Genomic DNA, 17233 nt, shown 5'->3' with positions numbered 1-17233 from the left:
TCGGCCTCTACGGTGGCGACCAAGGTGACGGTGTGGGCCTCAGCGGCGGTGACCGCAATGATTGCAGCAGAGTCGGGGGTGACGCCCGCATCGACAGCGATGGAGGCGGTGACTGTGGCAGAAGTCCGCGGTGACGGTGGCATCGTCGGACCTGACAACCGCGGAGACAGTGGCATCGTCGTCGGTGATGAATGAATTGACGGCGATGTTGGCGGTGACTGAGGTGATGGTGGTGGCCTCGGCGGCGGTGAACCCTGTGATGGCAGCGGCCTCGGCAGAGGCGACTGCGGTGACGGCGGCGGCCTTGGCAGTGGCAGGCACGGTGACGGCGGCTGTCCCGTTGGCAACGACTTCGATGATGGTGTCGTCCTCAGCGGCGGTGACCGCGATGACAGTGGCAGGTTCAGGGGTGATGCACGCATCGACAGCGATGGTGGCGGTGACTGTGGCAGAAGTCCGCGGTGACGGTGGCATCGTCGGACCTGACAACCGCGGTGACAGTGGCATCGTCGTCGGTGATGAACGAATTGACGGCGATGTTGGCGGTGACTGAGGTGATGGTGGTGGCCTCGGCGGCGGTGAACCCTGTGATGGCAGCGGCCTCGGCAGAGGCGACTGCGGTGACGGCGGCGGCCTTGGCAGTGGCAGACACGGTGACGGCGGCTGTCCCGTTGGCAACGACTTCGATGATGGTGTCGTCCTCAGCGGCGGTGACCGCGATGACAGTGGCAGGTTCAGGGGTGATGCACGCATCGACAGCGATGGTGGCGGTGACCGCGGTGATGGTGCCACGTGGTCGGGGATGACCACGGTGCTGGCGGTGGCCGCAGCAACGACGACTACGGTGATGGTGGCGGCCTCAGCGGAGGCGTCCAAGGTAAAGGCAGTGGACTTGGCGACGGTGTCCGCGGAGACGGCAGCGAAGACCGCGGTGGCGGCAGCGGCCTCAGCGGCGGCGACAAGGATGGTGGCGGCTGCCTCGGCGCCGGCGACCATGGTGACGGTGGCGGCCTTGGCGTAGGCGACCGCGGTGACGGCGGCGACCTCAGTAGCAGTGACCATGATGACAATGGCAGGGTCGAGGGTGACGCCCACATCAACAGCGATGGCGGCGGGGACCACGGTGATGGTGCCACGTCGGTGGTGATGACCGCAGTGAAGGTGGCATCATTGGACATGATGACTGAGGTGACAGTAGCATTGTCGGGGATGACAACCGCATCGATGGAGATGGTGGCAGTGACCGCGGTGATGGTGCCACGTCGTCGGCGTTGACCATGGTGATGGCGGCAGCCTTGGCAGAGGCGTCTGTGGTGACGGCGGCGAATTCAGCAGCGGCGAGCACAGTGAAGGCGGCGGTCTCGGTGGCGACGACAGCGGTGACGGTGTTGTCCTTGGCAGCGGTGATGGCAGTGTCTACGGCAGGGTCGGGGGTGACGCCTGCATCAACAGTGCTGGCAGCGGTGACTGCGGTGACGGTGCCACATCAGCGGTGAAGACCGCAGTGACAGTGGCATGGTCGGACCTTACAACCGCGGTGACAGTGGCATTGTCATGGGTGACGAAGAAGTTGATGGTGATGCTGGTGGTGACCGAGGTGATGGCGGCAGCCTTGGCGGCGGCATCCGTGGTGATGGCGGCGGCCTCGGCGGCGGCGACCGCAGTGACGGCAGATGCCTCGGCAGAGGCATCTGCGGTGACAGCGGAGGCCTTGGCGGTGGCGTCTGCGATGGCATCGGCGGCCTCGGCAGTGGCGACTGTGGTGGCCGCTGCGGCCTCGGCGGCATTGACCTTGGTGGTGGCGGCAGCCTCGGCGGCGGCGACCGCGGTAATGGCAGTGGCGTCGATGGCGGCGACCGCGGTGATGGTGCCACGTCGGCGGTGATGACCGCATTGACGGCGGCATTGTCGGGCCTGACGACCGCGGTGACGGTGGCATCGTCGGGGGTGACGACCACGTTGACAGCGATGGTGGCGGCAACCACATTGGCGGCAGCGGCCTCGGCGCCAATGACCACGGTGTCGGCGGCGACCTCGCCGGTGGAGACCACGGTGACAGCGGCAGCCTTGCCAGTGGCGACCCCAGTGCCGGCAGCGGACTTGGCTCCGGCAACCGCTGTGACAGCAGCGGCCTCGGCAGTGATGACTGCAGTGGCGGCGGCAGCCTCAGCGGCGTCGTCCGCCGTGTCAGCGTCGGCCTCAGTGGCGGTGACTGCCGTGACTGCGGCAGGGACGGGGTGACGCCCGCATCGACGGCGATGGTCGCGGTGACCACAGTGACTGTGCCACATCATTAGCGATGACCGTGGTCGCGGCAGGGTCCTCTGCGGCAGCAACCGCGGTGTCGGTGAGGCCTCGGTGGCGGCAACCCCGGTGGCAGCGGCCGCCTTGGCGATGGCAACCGCGTTGACGGCAGCTGCCTCGGCAGCAGCGATCATGTTAATGGCGGTGGCTTCAACTGTGGCGATCGCAGTGACAGTGGCAGGGTCGGGGTGATGTCCGCATCAACAGCGATGGTGGCAGTGACCCCGTTATTGTTGGCTGCCACTGCGACGGCTCCAGCTGTGATGGAGGCGGCCGCATCGGCGACGACCACAGTGATGTTGGCATCCTCAGCGGCGGTGACCACAGTGTCTGTGCCAGGGTCGGGGGTGACGCCCGCATTGACGGCGATGGTGGCGGTGACCGCAATGATGGTGCCACGTTGGTGGTGATGACAGCGATGATGGCAGCATTGACAGGCCTGACAACCGCGGTAACAGTGGCATCGTCAGGGGTGACAACCGCGTTGATGGCCATGGTGGTGGCGACCGCGGTGCCAGCAGTGGCCTCGGAACCGGTGAACGCTTTGGCAGTGGCAGGCTCAGCAACTGCGACCGTGGTGAGTGTCGGCCTCGTCGGCGGAATCCGCAGTATCGGTGGTGGCCTCGGTGCCGATGACCGCGGTGCCGGCGGCGGCCTCAGCAACGGCGACCGTGGTGATGGCATCGGCCTTGCCGGCGGCTACCGTGGTGGCTGCAGCTTCCTCGGCGGCGGTGATCGCCGTGACTGCGGCAGGGTAGGGGCTGATGCCCGCATCGACGGCGATGTTGGCGGTGACCGCAGTAACGGTGCCACGCTTTAGGCAATGACCGCGGTACCGGTGGCGGCCTCCGCGGCAGCAACCCCGGTGGCGGTTTCTGGCCTCGGCGCAGGTGACCGTGGTGGTGGAGTGGTCTCGGCGGCAGAGACCCCGGTGTGGCGGCCGCCCTAGCAGTGGCACCCATGGTGACAGGATCGCCCATGACAACGACGACCACGGTGACGGTGGTGTCCTTGGCGGCGGTGGCCACAGTGACTGTGGCAGGGTCAGTTGTGATGCCTGCATTAATGGCAATGGGGTCGGTGACCGCAGTGATGATGCCACGTCGGTGGTGCAGACCACGGTGACGATGGCATCGTCGGACCTGACAACCGTGGTTTCGGTGGCATCGTCATGGGTGACGAACAAGTTGACGGCGATGGTGGTGATGACCGAGGTGTCGGCGGCGGCCTTGGCAGCGGCGTCCGTGGTGATGGCGGCGTCCTCAGCGGCGGCGACTGCGGTGGCGGCGGGGGCCTCGGCGGTGGCGACCATGGTGTTGGCGTAGGCCTCGGTGGCGTTGACCACGGTGATGGCAGCAGCCTCGGAGGCAGCAACCACGATGATTGTAGTGGCCTTGACGGCAGCGACTGCAGTGACAGTGGCAGGGTCAGGGGTGATGCCCGCATTGACAGCGATGGTGGCAGTAACTGTGGTGATTGTGCCATGTCGGCAGTGATGACCGCGTTGATGGCGGCATTGTCAAGCCTGACGACCGCGGTGACGGTGGCATCGTCGGGGGTCATGACCACGTTGATGGCGATGGTGGCGGCGGCCGCTGCATCGGTGGTGCCCGCAGTGATGGCACCCACGGCAGCGACGACCACGGTGACGGTGGCATCCTCGCCGGTGGTGACCACAGTGACTGCGGCAGGGTCGGTTGTGATGCCCAAATTGATGGTGATGGTGTTGGTGACCACAGTGATGATGCCACATCAGCGGTGAAGACCGCGGTGACGGTGGCATCGTTGGGCCTGACAATCGCGGTGACGGTGGCTTCGTAGTGGGTGACAAACAAGTTGACGGCGATGGTGTTTGTGACCGAGGTGACGGCGGCGGCCTCGGGAGCGGTGTCCGCAGTGATGGCGGCAGTCTCGGCGGCGGTGACTGCGGTGGCAGCGGTGGACTCAGCGGCAGCGACCACGTCGGCATCGGCAGACTCAGCGGTGGTGACTGCGGTGTTGGCTGCAGCCTCGGCGGCAGAGACCGCTTTGGCAGCGACAGCCTCGGTGGTGGCATCCGCAGTAACGTAGTCAGCCTCGGTGGGGGTGACCGCGATGACAATGGCAGGATCAGGGGTGACGCCCGCATAGACAGCGATGGTGGTGGTGACCGCAGTATCGACAGCTGCCTCTGCGGTGGCGCCCGCAATGATGGCGGCGGCCACAGCGAAGACAACCATGGTGACAGTGGCATCTTTGGCGGGGGTGACCAGTGTCTGCGGCAGCGTCGAGCGTCACCCACATTGACGGTGATGGTGGCAGTGACCGCGATGACGGTGCCACGTCAGCTGTGATGACCGTGGTGATGCCGACATCGTCGGGCCTGATGACCTCGGTGACGGTGACATCATCAGGGGTGACACCCACGTAGACGGCAATGGTGGTGGCGACTGCGGTGGCAGCGGCAGCCTCGGTGCCGGTGAATGCGGTGACGGCACCAGGCTCGGCGGCGACGACCGCGATGATGGCGGCGGCCTCGGCGGAGGTGTGCGGGTTGATGGCGGTGGCCTTGGCAGTGGCAACTGCTTTGGCAGCGACACCCTCGGTGGCGGTGTCCGCGGTAGTGGAGTCAGCCTCGGTGGCGATGACCGAAGTGACTACCGCAGGTTCGGGGGTGTCACACGCATAGACGGCAATGGTGGTGGTGACCGTGGTGACGGTGGCAGCCTCGGCGGCAGAGACAGCGGTGACGGCGATGTTGGTGGTGACCACGGTGATGGTGCCACGTTGGCAGTGATGACCGTGGTGACGGCAGCATTGTCGGGCCACGGTGACGTTGACAACGGTGATGGCGGCGGCCTCGACGGCGGCGAGCGCGGTGACATTGGCAGGGTCAGGGGTGACACCTGCACCGACAGCAATGGTGGCGGTGATCGCTGTGACGGTGCCACGTCATTGGTCATGACCAGGGTGCCGGCGGTGGCCTCGGTGGCGCCTACTGCTGCGGTGGCGGCTGCCGTGGTGACGGCGACCACGGTGACGGTGGTGTCCTCGGCGGCGGTGACCACAGTGACTGCGGCAGGGAAGGGGGTGACGACCGCATCGATGGCTATGGTGGCATTGACCGCGGTGACCGTGCCACGTTGGTGGTGATGACCGCCATGACGGTGGCATCATTGGACCTGACAAACGCGGTTACGGTTGCATCGTCGCGGGTGACGACCGCGTTGACAGCGATGGTGGTGATAACAGAGGTGACGGTGATGGCCTCAGCGGTGGCTTCTGCGGTGATGGCAGCAGTTTCGGTGGCAGCGACTGCCGTGGCGGCGGCGGCCTCAGCGGCAGCAACTGTGTTGGCGGCAGCGGCCTCGGCGGTGGTGACCACAGTGACTGCGGCAGGGTCAGTTGTGACATCTGCATCGATGGCGATGGTTTCGGTGACCATGGTGATGGTGCCACGTAGGCAGAAGTCCACGGTGACGGTGGCATCACAAGGCCTGACAATTGCAGTGATAGTGGCATTGTCGTGGGTGACGAACAAGTAGATGACGATGTTGGCGCCGACCGAGGTGATGGCGGCGGCGACCGCAGTGACGGCGTCTGTTTCGGCAGAGGCGTCTGCGGTGATGGCAGCGGCCTCGGCGGCGGTGACCACAGTGACGGCGGAGACCTTGACAGCAGCAGGCACAGTGACAGCGGTGGTCTCGGTGTCGATGACTTCGGTGACGGTGTCGTCCTCGGCGGCGGTGACTGCGATGACAGTGACAGGGTCGGGATTGACGCCCGCATCGACAGCGATGGTGACGGTGACCACGGTGACGGTGCCACGTCTGTGGTGGGAGCCTCAATGGCGGCGACCGCAGTGTCGGCGGTGGCCTCGGCGTCGGTGACCGCTTTGGAGGTGATGGCTTCGGTGGCGGCGTCCGCAGTAATGGAGTTGGGCTCAGCGGCGGTGACTGCCGTGATAGCGGCAGGTAGGGGTTGACACCCACCTCGACGACAATGGTGGCTCTGACCACAGTGATGGTGCCACGTCGTCGGCGATGACCGCGGTGCCGGCGGCAGTCTCGGCGGTGGCGACCATAGGTGATGGTAGTGGCATTGCCGACGGCGACCGCAGTCACGGCGGTGGCCTCGTCGCCGGCGACCACGGTGGCAGCAGCAGCCTCGTTGGCAGAGACAGCAGTGATGGTGATATTGGCGGTGACCATGGTGACGGTGCCACGTTGGCGGTGATGACCGCAGTAACGGCGGAATTTTCGGGTGTGACAACAGTGGTGACGGTGGCATCGTCGGGGGTTACGACCGCATTGAGGGCGATGGTGGCAGCGACCGTGGTGGCAGGGGCTGGCTCGGTGGTAGCAACCACGGTGACGGTGGCGTCCTTGGCGGCGGCGACCATGGTGACAGTGGTAGGTCGGGTGTGACGCACGCATCAACAGCCATGCTGGCGGTGACCGCGGTATCAACGTCTGCCTCTGTGGCGGCACCTGCGGTAATGGCGGCGGCTGCAGCAACGACGACCAGGGTGACGGTGGTATCCTCGGGGGCGGTGACCACAGTGTCTATGGCAGGGTCGGGGGTGACGCCCACATTGACGGCGATGGTGGTGGTGACCACGATGATGGTACCATGTCGGCGGTGATGACCGTGGTGATGTCGGCATTGATGGGCCTGAAGATCGCAGTGACAGTGGCATCGTTGGACCTGACGACCACGGTGATGGTAGCATCTTTAGGGGGGACGACCGCATCAATGGCGATGGTGGCGGTGACCGCGGTGATGGTGCCATGTCGTCTGCAATGACCGCGGTGGCGGCTGCAGCCACAGCGGCGGTGACCACCATGACGGCGGCAGGTTCAGGGTTGAGATTGCATCGATGGAGATGGTGGTGGTGACCGCAGTGACAGAACCATGTCATCAGCGATGACCGCGGTGGCAGCGGCGGACTTGGCGGAGGTGACTGCAGTGGCAGCGGGGGCCTCGGCTGCGGTAACCGCGGTGGCGGAAGAGGCCTCGGCGCCAGAGACACTGCTGACGGCCGCCGTCTCGGCAGTGGCGCCGCGGAGATGGCAGCGCCAAAGGCGGCAACGATCACGGAGACGGTGGCGTCCTCGGCGGTGGTGACCATAGTGACAGCTGCAGGATTGGTTGTGACACCCGAATCGATGGCAATGGTGACGGTGAATGTGGTGACGGTGCCACCTCGGCGGTAAAGACAGCGGTGACGGTGGCATCATCGGACATGACAACCGCGGTGACGGTAGCATCGTCGTGGGTGACGAACGAGATGACAGCGATGGTAGCAGCGACCACGTCGGCGTGGGAGGCCTTGGCGGCGGTGCCCGCGGTGGCGGTGGCAGCCAAGGCAGCGGCGACAGACTCGGCGGAAGCGTCCGCAGTAACGGAGTCGGCCACGGCATCGGTGACCGCAGTGACAACGGCAGTGTCGTGGGTGACGCCCGCATCGACGGCGATGGTGGCGGTGTCCGCGGTGACAGCGGCAGCCTTGGCGGCGCAGACAGCAGTGACGGCGCTGTTGGTGGTGACCACGGTGACACTGCCACGTTGAAGGTGATGACCACGGTGACGGTGGCATCGTCAGACATGACGACCGCGCTGATGGTGTCATGTCGAAGGTGAAGATCGCGGTGATGGTGGCATCGTGTGACCTGAAAACTGCATTGATGGTGGCATCGTAGTGGGTGACGAACAAGTTGACAGCGATGGTGAAGGTGACCAAGGTGACGGTGGCGGCTTCGGCGGCGGTGTCCGCTGTGATGGCAGAGGCCAGGGCGGCGAAGCTCACTGCTGCACCCTGGTGGCACGGGTGGCTCTCCCTGGCTTTGGGCCACTGGGTGGGGCCAGCCAGGGCCAGGGCCAGGGTTGCGCGTGCCTAGGGCCGGAGGGGACGGAGAGGACTCTGCGAGCCCCTCAGTGGCCCTGAGGGGGCGGCGGACAGCAAAGCAGCCGGAGGAGGGTGCGGTTGTGGGGCTGGGGGTGGGGATGAGAGGGGTTGGGGAAGAGGGGGGCGGGGTAAAAGCCGTTCGGGGCTGGGGAGTCCCAGGATGCCAGGGCGCCCAGACGTCTGTCACAGTTAGGGAAGTGACAGAGGCCCGTGGAGCCACGGGGGGCGAGAAGGGGCCTCGCTGCGGGCCAGGAGTAGCCCGTCGCCCACGCCAGTGGCGTCCGGAGGAGTCGGGGAGCGGGCAGGAGGCCGACCGGCAGACATGCTCTCCACCCCAGCGGCCCAGCAGCACGGCGCGCGCTCACGAGGCAGGCAGGGAGCAGGATTTTGGGGGCGCCGGGAGCAAGGTATCAGTGTCCACCGCAATACCACCCTGAAAGCGCCAGATCTCGTCTGATCTAGGAAGCTTATCAGGGTCGGGCCTGGTTACTACTTGGATGGGAGACCGCCTGGGAATACCTGTAGGATTTCATTCGCCTCTCCTTTTGACCCAACGCGCCGACCTGGCTCCCTCCGGACCCCTGCCGCCCCTTGCCCCTCTGCAACCGCCCAGCCAGCCGAAGGTCCCCCTGGCCAGCGGCGGGTCAGCCGCCCGTCACTACAAGCTCGCAGCCCCGGCCGCACAACATGCCCGTCGGCCAGGGCTCCCCCCCACAACCTCTTCGGTCCTGCAGTCCATCAGCCCTATCCCTTCGCCAAGCCGCGTTCACCTCCGCCGCCGCCAGTGCTGCCCTCGCTCCCGCCCCGGCCGCCGCCATCGCCGCACTCTATCAATGTCCCGCCTCCGCCGCAAGAACCGCCTTCTTCCCCGCTGCCCCCGCCATGGCTGCCATCACTGCTCTACCCACAACTGCCGCCAGCGCTGCCCTCGCCCCAGCCACGGCTGCCGCCATCGCCGCACTCCCTAAATGTCCCGCCTCCGCCGCAAGCACCGCCCTCTTCCCCGCTACCGCAACCGCCGGCGCCATCGCTGCCAGCGCCCCAGCGCCCACCGTCAAGCCCCCATTGTCGCCGCCGACATCGCCGCCCTGGCGCCATCCCCGCCGCTTCCAACGCCGAACTCGCCACCCTCCCCTGCCTCCGCCGCGGCCGCCGCTGCCGCCTCAGCTGCAGGGGCCTCCACCGCCGTGGGCTCCTCCCCAAACTCCCAGGCCCAGGGCTGCCAGCTGGTGCAGGCCTCCAGCAGTCTTGGGGGTGCGGTTGGCGGTGAGCCTGGTGGCGGTAGGGGGGCGGGTTGTATGCCGGTATGCGTCCGGGGAGACCCAGAATGCCAGAGTTCCACGACTTCTGACACCATCAGGGAAGTGGCAGTGTCCTGTTGAGCCACGGTTGGCGTGAAGGGGCGTCGCTGCCTGCCAGGAGTAGCCCAACGCCCACGCCAGGGGATGGTGGAGCCGGCCAGCGTGTCGATGCTCGCCACCCGAGCGGCCCAGCTGCACGGCGCGCGCTCAGGAGACAGGCCGGCAGAAGGCTCTTGGGGCCAGGGGAGCCGGGTCCCAGCGTCTACGGCCATACCACCCTGAACGCAGCAGATCTCGTCTGATCTCAGAAGCTAAATAGGGAGGGGCCTGGTTAGTACTTGGATGGGAAACCGCCTGGGAATACCTGTAGGCTTCTGCTCGCCTCTCCTTTTGCACCGCCGCCCTGGCGTGGCTCCCTCCGAACCCCTGCCGCCCCTTGCCCCTCTGCAGCCGCCCAGCCAGCCGAAGGTCCCCCTGGCCAGAGGCCGGTCAGCCACCCGGCACTACAAGCTGGCAGCCCCGGCCGCACACCAGGGCCGTCGGCCAGGGCTCCACCCCACACCCTCTTCTTAGTCCTCTTCGCTGAGGCAGGCCGTCAGCTTGCAGCAGTTATCCAAGCCTGTGTCTCCGCCGGCAGGCACCTCTACCCACACCCCCGCGCGCCCCCTCCCGTCGCCCACAAGAGCCAGGAGCCCTCCCTTCCCGCCGTTCGCGGTGGCCCCAACACACAGGGCACAAAGAGCTGGGACAAACCAGGGGACGGAGGGAGCAGCACCCCAACACACCGCACGCCCTCGGACTCCAGGAGAGACCACCACAAGGGGAAGTGCAGACACGCAGGCACACAACCCTCACAACCAGGGTGCCTGTGGGCTACCACTCTCCTCCCGCGGGGGGGGGGTCCCTGGGCGGGGCTCGGAGCCCACTGGCCCTCCGGCCTGGCCTGGGGCCTTCAAGGGTGACTGCCAATGCCCGGGCACTGCCTCTGTAGTGGAGCCCAGCCCCGGGCACGACCACACTCCGGTGGACAGGCTGCCACTTCAACACAGCCTCAGTGAGTCTGTCCCAGTCCGTGTGCCCGCCTGTGCGTCCCTCCCCCACCCCATGTCTCTCTGGATCTGTGACGTGCCTGTTGGGCTCTGCCTCTCGCTCAGGAGCTCTCTCCCCGCGTGCCAGCCCCCTCTTTCTCTGTCTCTGTCCATGTCTCGCTGTATGTCTAGATACATACATGTACATATACGTGTATATTTCCATCTTGCTCCCTCTTACTCCTCCTCCCGTTCTGTCTGTCGGTCCCTGTCCTGCGGGGACTCTAGTCCCTCTCCCCGCACAAGAACACAGGATATGGCGAGGCCAAGAAGGAACACCAACAGAGCCACGGATAGGGGGCTCATAGCACCATGTCTCACGGGCGGCTGGCTTGGCGACACGGCAAGCCGGAGCAGCCCGATCCCCAACCTGTCGGCCGCTTCTCTGCCAACCCACCGACACACCGACCGTCGACCCACCAAGCCGGCCCACTGCAATCCGCGCCCCTCTGCAATTTGCAGTCCACCACCCGTGCTTCCTAGCTTGGCCACCACAGCACCTCCGGGGGCCCATGGCCAACTGGCAACAGCTGATGGTCAAGCGGTCACAGCTGATGACCATGCAGCCCCCACGCAGCACCCCTCTACACGAGGCCCAGAGCCTGGAAACTGCTCTCTGCGAGTCTGTCCCCACAGTCCCCGTCTGTCTCTCTCCGCCTCTCTCTTGCTCTGTCTCTGGCCTTCTCTCATCCTCTCTCTCCCCTCCCTGGGTCAGGAGAGGTGATGTGTAGCCAGTGAAGGGACCGGTGATCGGGCAGTACGCCAGTCGCTGAAGAGTGTAGAGGGCCCAGAGGGAAGGCTGTGTGACGAAGGGTGGTGGCAGACTGGAGCTGCTGCCCCCTGGTGGCGGGGGCTCTCTGTGGCTTTGGGCCAGTGGGTGGGGCCAGCCAGGGCCAGGGCCAGGTTTGTGTGTGCCTAGGGCTGGAGGGGACAGCGATGACCCTGCGACCACCTAGGTGGCCCAGAGAGTTGGGGACAGCACAGCAGCCAGGGTGGTTAGCGGTTGTGGGGCTGGGTGGGGGATGAGAGGGGTTGGGGTAGGGGGGCGGGGTAAAATCCGTTCAGGGCCTGGGGAGTCCCAGGATGCCAGGGCGCCCAGACCTCTGTCACAGTCAGGGAAGTGACAGAGGCCCGTGGAGCCATGGGGGGTGCGAAGGGGCCTCGCTGCGGGCCAGGAGTAGCCCATCGCCCTCGTCAGCAGCGTCCGGAGGAGGCGGGGAACGGGTGGGAGGCCCGCCGGCAGACATGCTCGCCACCCGAGCGGCCCAGCAGCATGGTGCGCGCTCACGAGGCAGGCCCTGTGCAGGCTCTTGGGGCGCCGGGAGCCGGGTCCCCGCGTCTACAGCAATAGCACCCTGAAAGCGCCAGATCTCGTCTGTTCTCGGAAGCTAAGCAGGGTTGGGCCTGGTTAGTACTTGGATGGGAGACCTCCTGGGAATAACTGTAGGCACCCCCGTCCCATTCAGAGGCAAAGAGAAATTGAGAGGAAGGACCCAGGGGTATACAGAAGAAGGCGTCTTTTAAATCTAGGTGTGAGAACCATTCTTTCTCTGGGGGTGTCTCTCCAAGAATCATCAATGGGTTTGGAACCACAGGTTGGAGGGACACCAAAGCCTCATTAGTGACCCTTAGATCTTGGATTATTCTATATTCCCTGAAACTTTCTTTACGGGGAGCCTGGGGTGTTGCAGGGAGATGAGCATGGTTTTCGCAGACCATACTTGAGGAAGTTGTTAATAAAGGGCCCCAGGCCCTCTTGGCTTCAGGTTTCAGTGACTATTGTCACTGGTGGAGGTGATGGGAGGGATCTTTAAGTTGAATCTTAACTTGAGTAGCGTGTTTAGCTCATCCTGGGATTTCTGTGGCCAAACTTCTGGGTTCACTGAGCTGAACTATTCAGATTTCATCGAGACAGAGGGCTCTTTGTCAGTGAGGACTACAAGTATATGAGGAGAGGATTTTCGACAGCCAGATATGCTCCCACTTTCTGGATTACATCCCTGACAAGATCAGGTCTGGGGCATTGTGGCATAACTAAGAATGAGTGACAAAATAGAGCTTCCCCCCACGAACAACATAGAGGAGGAGTAAATCTCTGGGTTATGGACATTCCCTCGACCCCAATTACTTAGCAGGATTTGAGAGAGAGTGCACCGGACAAAGGGTTCACAGTGGAATAGGCGGCTTTCGTATCAAATAGCAAATTGATGGTCCTACCCGCCATGTCGAAGGTCACCCTAGGGTCTGTCCCCTCAATGGTGAGTCCGGAGCTGGAGGGAGCTTTGGGCCCTTTCAGTTCAAGACCACGATGAGTTGGGAGTCTGACGGGGTGGACCTTCGGCCCTCCAGGCAGTCTTTTCCATGGTGGCTGAACTTCTTGCAGTTGGGACATGGTGTCCGTGGCTTTTTCTCCTCAGGGCATCCGCATTGCCCGAGTCTGGTCTTTCTTCAGTTGTAACACTTTCTTGGAGAGATCTTCCCTGGGTGACCTGGAGTTGGCTTTTGGACTTGTAAAGCAGACAATAATTGAGCCTAGCTCTTATTCCTTTGCTTTTCTTTCTCCTGTTCTCTCTCCCTGACCTTTTCCTCCTTCTCTTGGTCCTGATTGCAAAGGACCAAGGAAGCTATGTTAAGCAGCTCCCCCAGAAGAGTGCTGGGACCTACTGCTAGACTCTATAACTTCCTCCTGACGTCTGGGTCAGAATGAGTAATGAACCAGTCTTTGAGTATTAACTCTCCTTCAGGAGAATCAGGATCTACATTTGAAAATTGTGAGAGCCTCTCTCTGAGTCAGTCAGAAAAACGGGGGGCGGGGGGCATTCTCATAGGGGCTTTTGCTAACGTTAGCTAGCTTCTGGTAATTAGTTTCTTAATCATTCTTTGTCCTACGCCCTCAGTTAAACAAAGACCTAGAGGATTTCACTGCCAAGCTCCTTCTGGGAAATTATAGTCCCTGTTGGGGTCAGTGCTGGGTTTAGCCAGTTGCCCTGTTGGATAATTATTAGGCTTAGTCATACTAGATTTAGAGTTAGTCAGACACTGACTGTGTAACAAATGGCAGTCTCTATAATTGCGTCATTTTCTGCCTTGGAGAGACTTTGTCACGTGATGACATGTACATCTCTCTAGGTGACGTCCAAAGTAAGAGTGGGCCTCTGAAACCCATTGATTTATGTTTCAGGGTCATTGGATTAGCCCCCTAGGTCTGTCTTTATCTGGAGGAAGTCCTGTGTGGAGAAGGGGACCCACACTCTCCTAGAGCTGCCTGTTAGGCCTCCACTTACCTCCTGGGGAAGACAAAATGTGGGGGCACCAGGGTACCCCGGGCATGGAGGTGAAGGCCCTTTGGGTCTGAGGAGGGGCAGTTATGAGGGGCCGTGTCTCCTAGTCCTTTAAGAGGAGGGGGCAGGGGGATGTCTGCTGGGCCGTCCCTGATATCAGGACCTCTCTGTGGACGAGTTAATGGGGCTCGACCTACTGAAGGGTCTGTCTTACAGGAGCTACAGAGGTCTGAGTGATCACTGAGGTCCATAAAGACCTGGACATATGGTACTTTTGTCCACTTTTCTAGTTTGTGTCAGAAGAGGTCCGATTGTAAGATGGCGTTATGCTGTAGACTTTCATTTTCAGGTCCGCTTTCTCCATCCGCTAATTTATATTGAGGCCAAGTCGTATTGTAGAGAAAGATGAGCCTCCTCTTCTTTAACGTCTCAGGGTCAAATTTGTTCCAATTTAGCAGAATACCACTGTTGGGGATTCCTGAGGGACAGCGTCCTTGTCACCCATCTATAAGAAAAGACACACTCAGAGGCAGGCGTTAGGGCATCCCCTCTCTATACCCCATCTCCGAAACACTTCCTAAGCAAAGTATACCCCTCTCAGACCGTGGGACGGGCCTGTTGCCGTCCCTGAAGCTATGAAATTATGCATATCCTGACCCCGTGTTTGCCCTTGTGTGCCCCTAGGCTATGGACTTAACGCAAACCACACCTCACGCTTGCGAGAAAGCCTCCCCTCCATCTTCCCCCCGCCCTTGTATTGAGGAGAGGTGAAACGGTGGGTATCATCTTTGTCCCTTTCCCCTTTCATGTTCCTCTGAGCGGGTTGACGCAACGGCCCTCAAAGCAACTGTTGCTCTGAACTCTTAGATGGACCCTAGATCTTTTGGCTACTTTGTAGCCATCCCACCTTTGGTTATCCGTCCAGATCTCAGAGTTTATCCTATCTATAATGACCCTAAGAGCCTATCCCTGAATGGGCTATTAAAATTGGTCAACCTGATCATTCAGGAGGTAAAAGAGAGATCTGTCCTTGCCATCAATGTCAGTATTTGTCCAGTTCTGGACCACACTGGTCCACAATCTGAGGAATCTGACTGAGCCCAGGGAAAAGAAGACAGACAGTGGCACAGGAAGCTGAATCCCAGATGAGTGGGCTGGACTCTGGGCAGAGGTGTTTCTGCCAGTGCCAGTCAAAGGGCGGTGGGCTCCCAACATTAGGGATAGCACAGACACAACAGGAGAAGTGGTCCAGAAAGAGTGGGCTACTTGGAGACATAAGTCTAAAGTCCCCAGTCCCCAGAGGTGCCGGAGGAGTTCACGGAAGTAGAGAACACTGTTTTGTGAGCCCAAAAGAAGAAAGGTACATCCTGGGGTCCTTGGTACGAGCTTAAGGGAAGCTAAGTAAGCACAGAGCTCCTCAAAGCCATCACTCTCACTCATTTTGAGCCATTCCACGTGGACTGTAAGGGGAAGAGGAGAGAGAGAGAGAGAGAGAGCTTTCATTTCTGTGGCAGAAGGAAGGCTGGAAGTAAATAGGGTGTCTGATGTGGGGTGGAGACAAGGTGGAAGATACCCACTCCTGGGAGGCTGTACTATTCCCATCATGGGAATTGCCGTGGGGAGGGAGAACTGTGTGCTTGTGGACGGTGTGCCTCACTGCAGGGGTATTTTCTTTAGACTGGCAGGGTGCCTGTTACCTGTCTTCCCCAATCCGTGACTCATTCATCCTATCTTGGGAGTCTTTAAGCAGCAGGGGCTCTGGCAGTGTTTAGGAGCCTGACCCATGCACTCGATGTGGCAAAGGCCTTCCCGGAGTGGTTTCGTCACGGCAATGGAAGAAGGTGGAGAGAGTGGGTGAAGGGAGCAGTGTCTGAGAGAAAGCAGACAGTGAATGCAATTTGAGACTTCCCTAAAGGAGGAGGGAAAGCCAAGAGCCAAGTGAGAAAGTCAAAGACAGAGGGCTGAGCCACCTTGTGGCCACACTTCAGGTATTGCTGCCGGGAGGGGGTGGTGTGTTTGTGAACCGAGTTCGTGGTCAGCTCGCGGATTTTGTCTTGTGCCCAGTGGGACTTAAGCCTCATGTCCCAGACCTCAACTGAGTCATTTTCCCACTGGAGACTTCTTTAAGGTAGAAGATGCCTTAGAGCCTTTTAAAGGTCCATCCCGGGCCCACCAAATTGTGTGGCAGATGGTGTCTCAGCCACAGAAAGGAGGGAGCTCCACTCTCCAGGTTGTAAAGATGTTGATACAGTGTTTGCTCCAGGAACTTGACGGTGTCCTATCGAATCCCCATCCGAGAAACAGCAAAATAGCATCTCAAGTGTGGGCACGGCTGGACACAGGGATTGAGGTCATGCTGCTTCTGCTGACCTTGAAATCTCCACCTGATCACCACGTGACCTGGGTGCCCTTCCTGTGTCTTCCTCAGCTACTCTAAATTGTTGTCATCGTTATGTCCTGGAAAAGCTCTCAGAGCTGTTCTAACACATCGAGTCTACTGGGCCACTGTCTCTGAATTCTTGGAACACAGCTGTTGGTTGCATTTCGTACCACACATCAGGGTTCCTTCAGCACCACAGGAAAGCACCATCTAGAAATTAAGGACTCCTAAGACAACTTGGTCTCAACAAGACAGTTTCTGGGGTAAACAAGTGACATTTTACATTCAAGCTATCTCATTTTTCTTGGCTGGAGTGCCTTGTACTCCCTTCGTGCTCCCCAAGTTGTCGGAGCTCATTAAAATGGCCCTGAGAAGTATCATGTACATTCGGATAAGCAGGATGGTTTGTGTCTCTCAACTGTAACGATGCATCCCTTTGATTTAGGGGCATCTGTGAGCCTGGAATCCTGCTGGGCTGGTGCCCTAAGGGCATCGGTGCCCTAAGTGAGAGCACCTGGAAGGGGTGACAAACTGAGTAGGAGTTGCAGCAAGACTTTCTAACCGGGGCTAGGTCTCTCCTTCTGCGCATTTCTATTCATCTACCTATCCTATCATTCATCCCTCAAGAGTTTGAGACCCTTAAGTCTTTCAGGAACGGGGGCGACGTGTCTCTTCCTTAGCTACTTCCTGCTGAAAGGGGGCGATGTCGTAGTCAGGGTCTCATCCTCTTGCTCTCTGTCAGAAGGACGGAGGTGTTGTCCCCGTACTGTTGGCAGGCGGGAGGTGAAAGCTGCTAGCGACAGCGTCGAGAGGAGATGGGTATAAATCTGAGTCTTCGATTTTCCAGTCGAACAGGTGGGAATCGCTGGACGACTATCATTTTTAAGTGCAACTGTACGAGTCTGGAGGAGACAAAGTTGACATGTTGATTGAAAAGACAAGGTGGAATAGTAGTAGAGGCAATATACACACATAAAGCTACCAAGTCATAG

At 61.2% G+C, this 17233-nt stretch overlaps 1 pseudogene; it reads left to right on the top strand.

Moving 5' to 3' along the window:
• The first annotated feature begins 9752 nt into the window (after positions 1–9752).
• Positions 9753–9871, top strand: LOC141567986 (5S ribosomal RNA; annotated as a pseudogene).
• Positions 9872–17233: the final 7362 nt, after the last annotated feature.

The sequence above is a fragment of the Rhinolophus sinicus genome, linkage group LG12 (assembly GCF_036562045.2).
Source record: "Rhinolophus sinicus isolate RSC01 linkage group LG12, ASM3656204v1, whole genome shotgun sequence".
Taxonomy (NCBI): domain Eukaryota; kingdom Metazoa; phylum Chordata; class Mammalia; order Chiroptera; family Rhinolophidae; genus Rhinolophus; species Rhinolophus sinicus.
The sequence above is the reverse complement of the archived record's forward strand: the minus strand, read 5'-3'. Positions and strand labels throughout refer to the sequence as shown.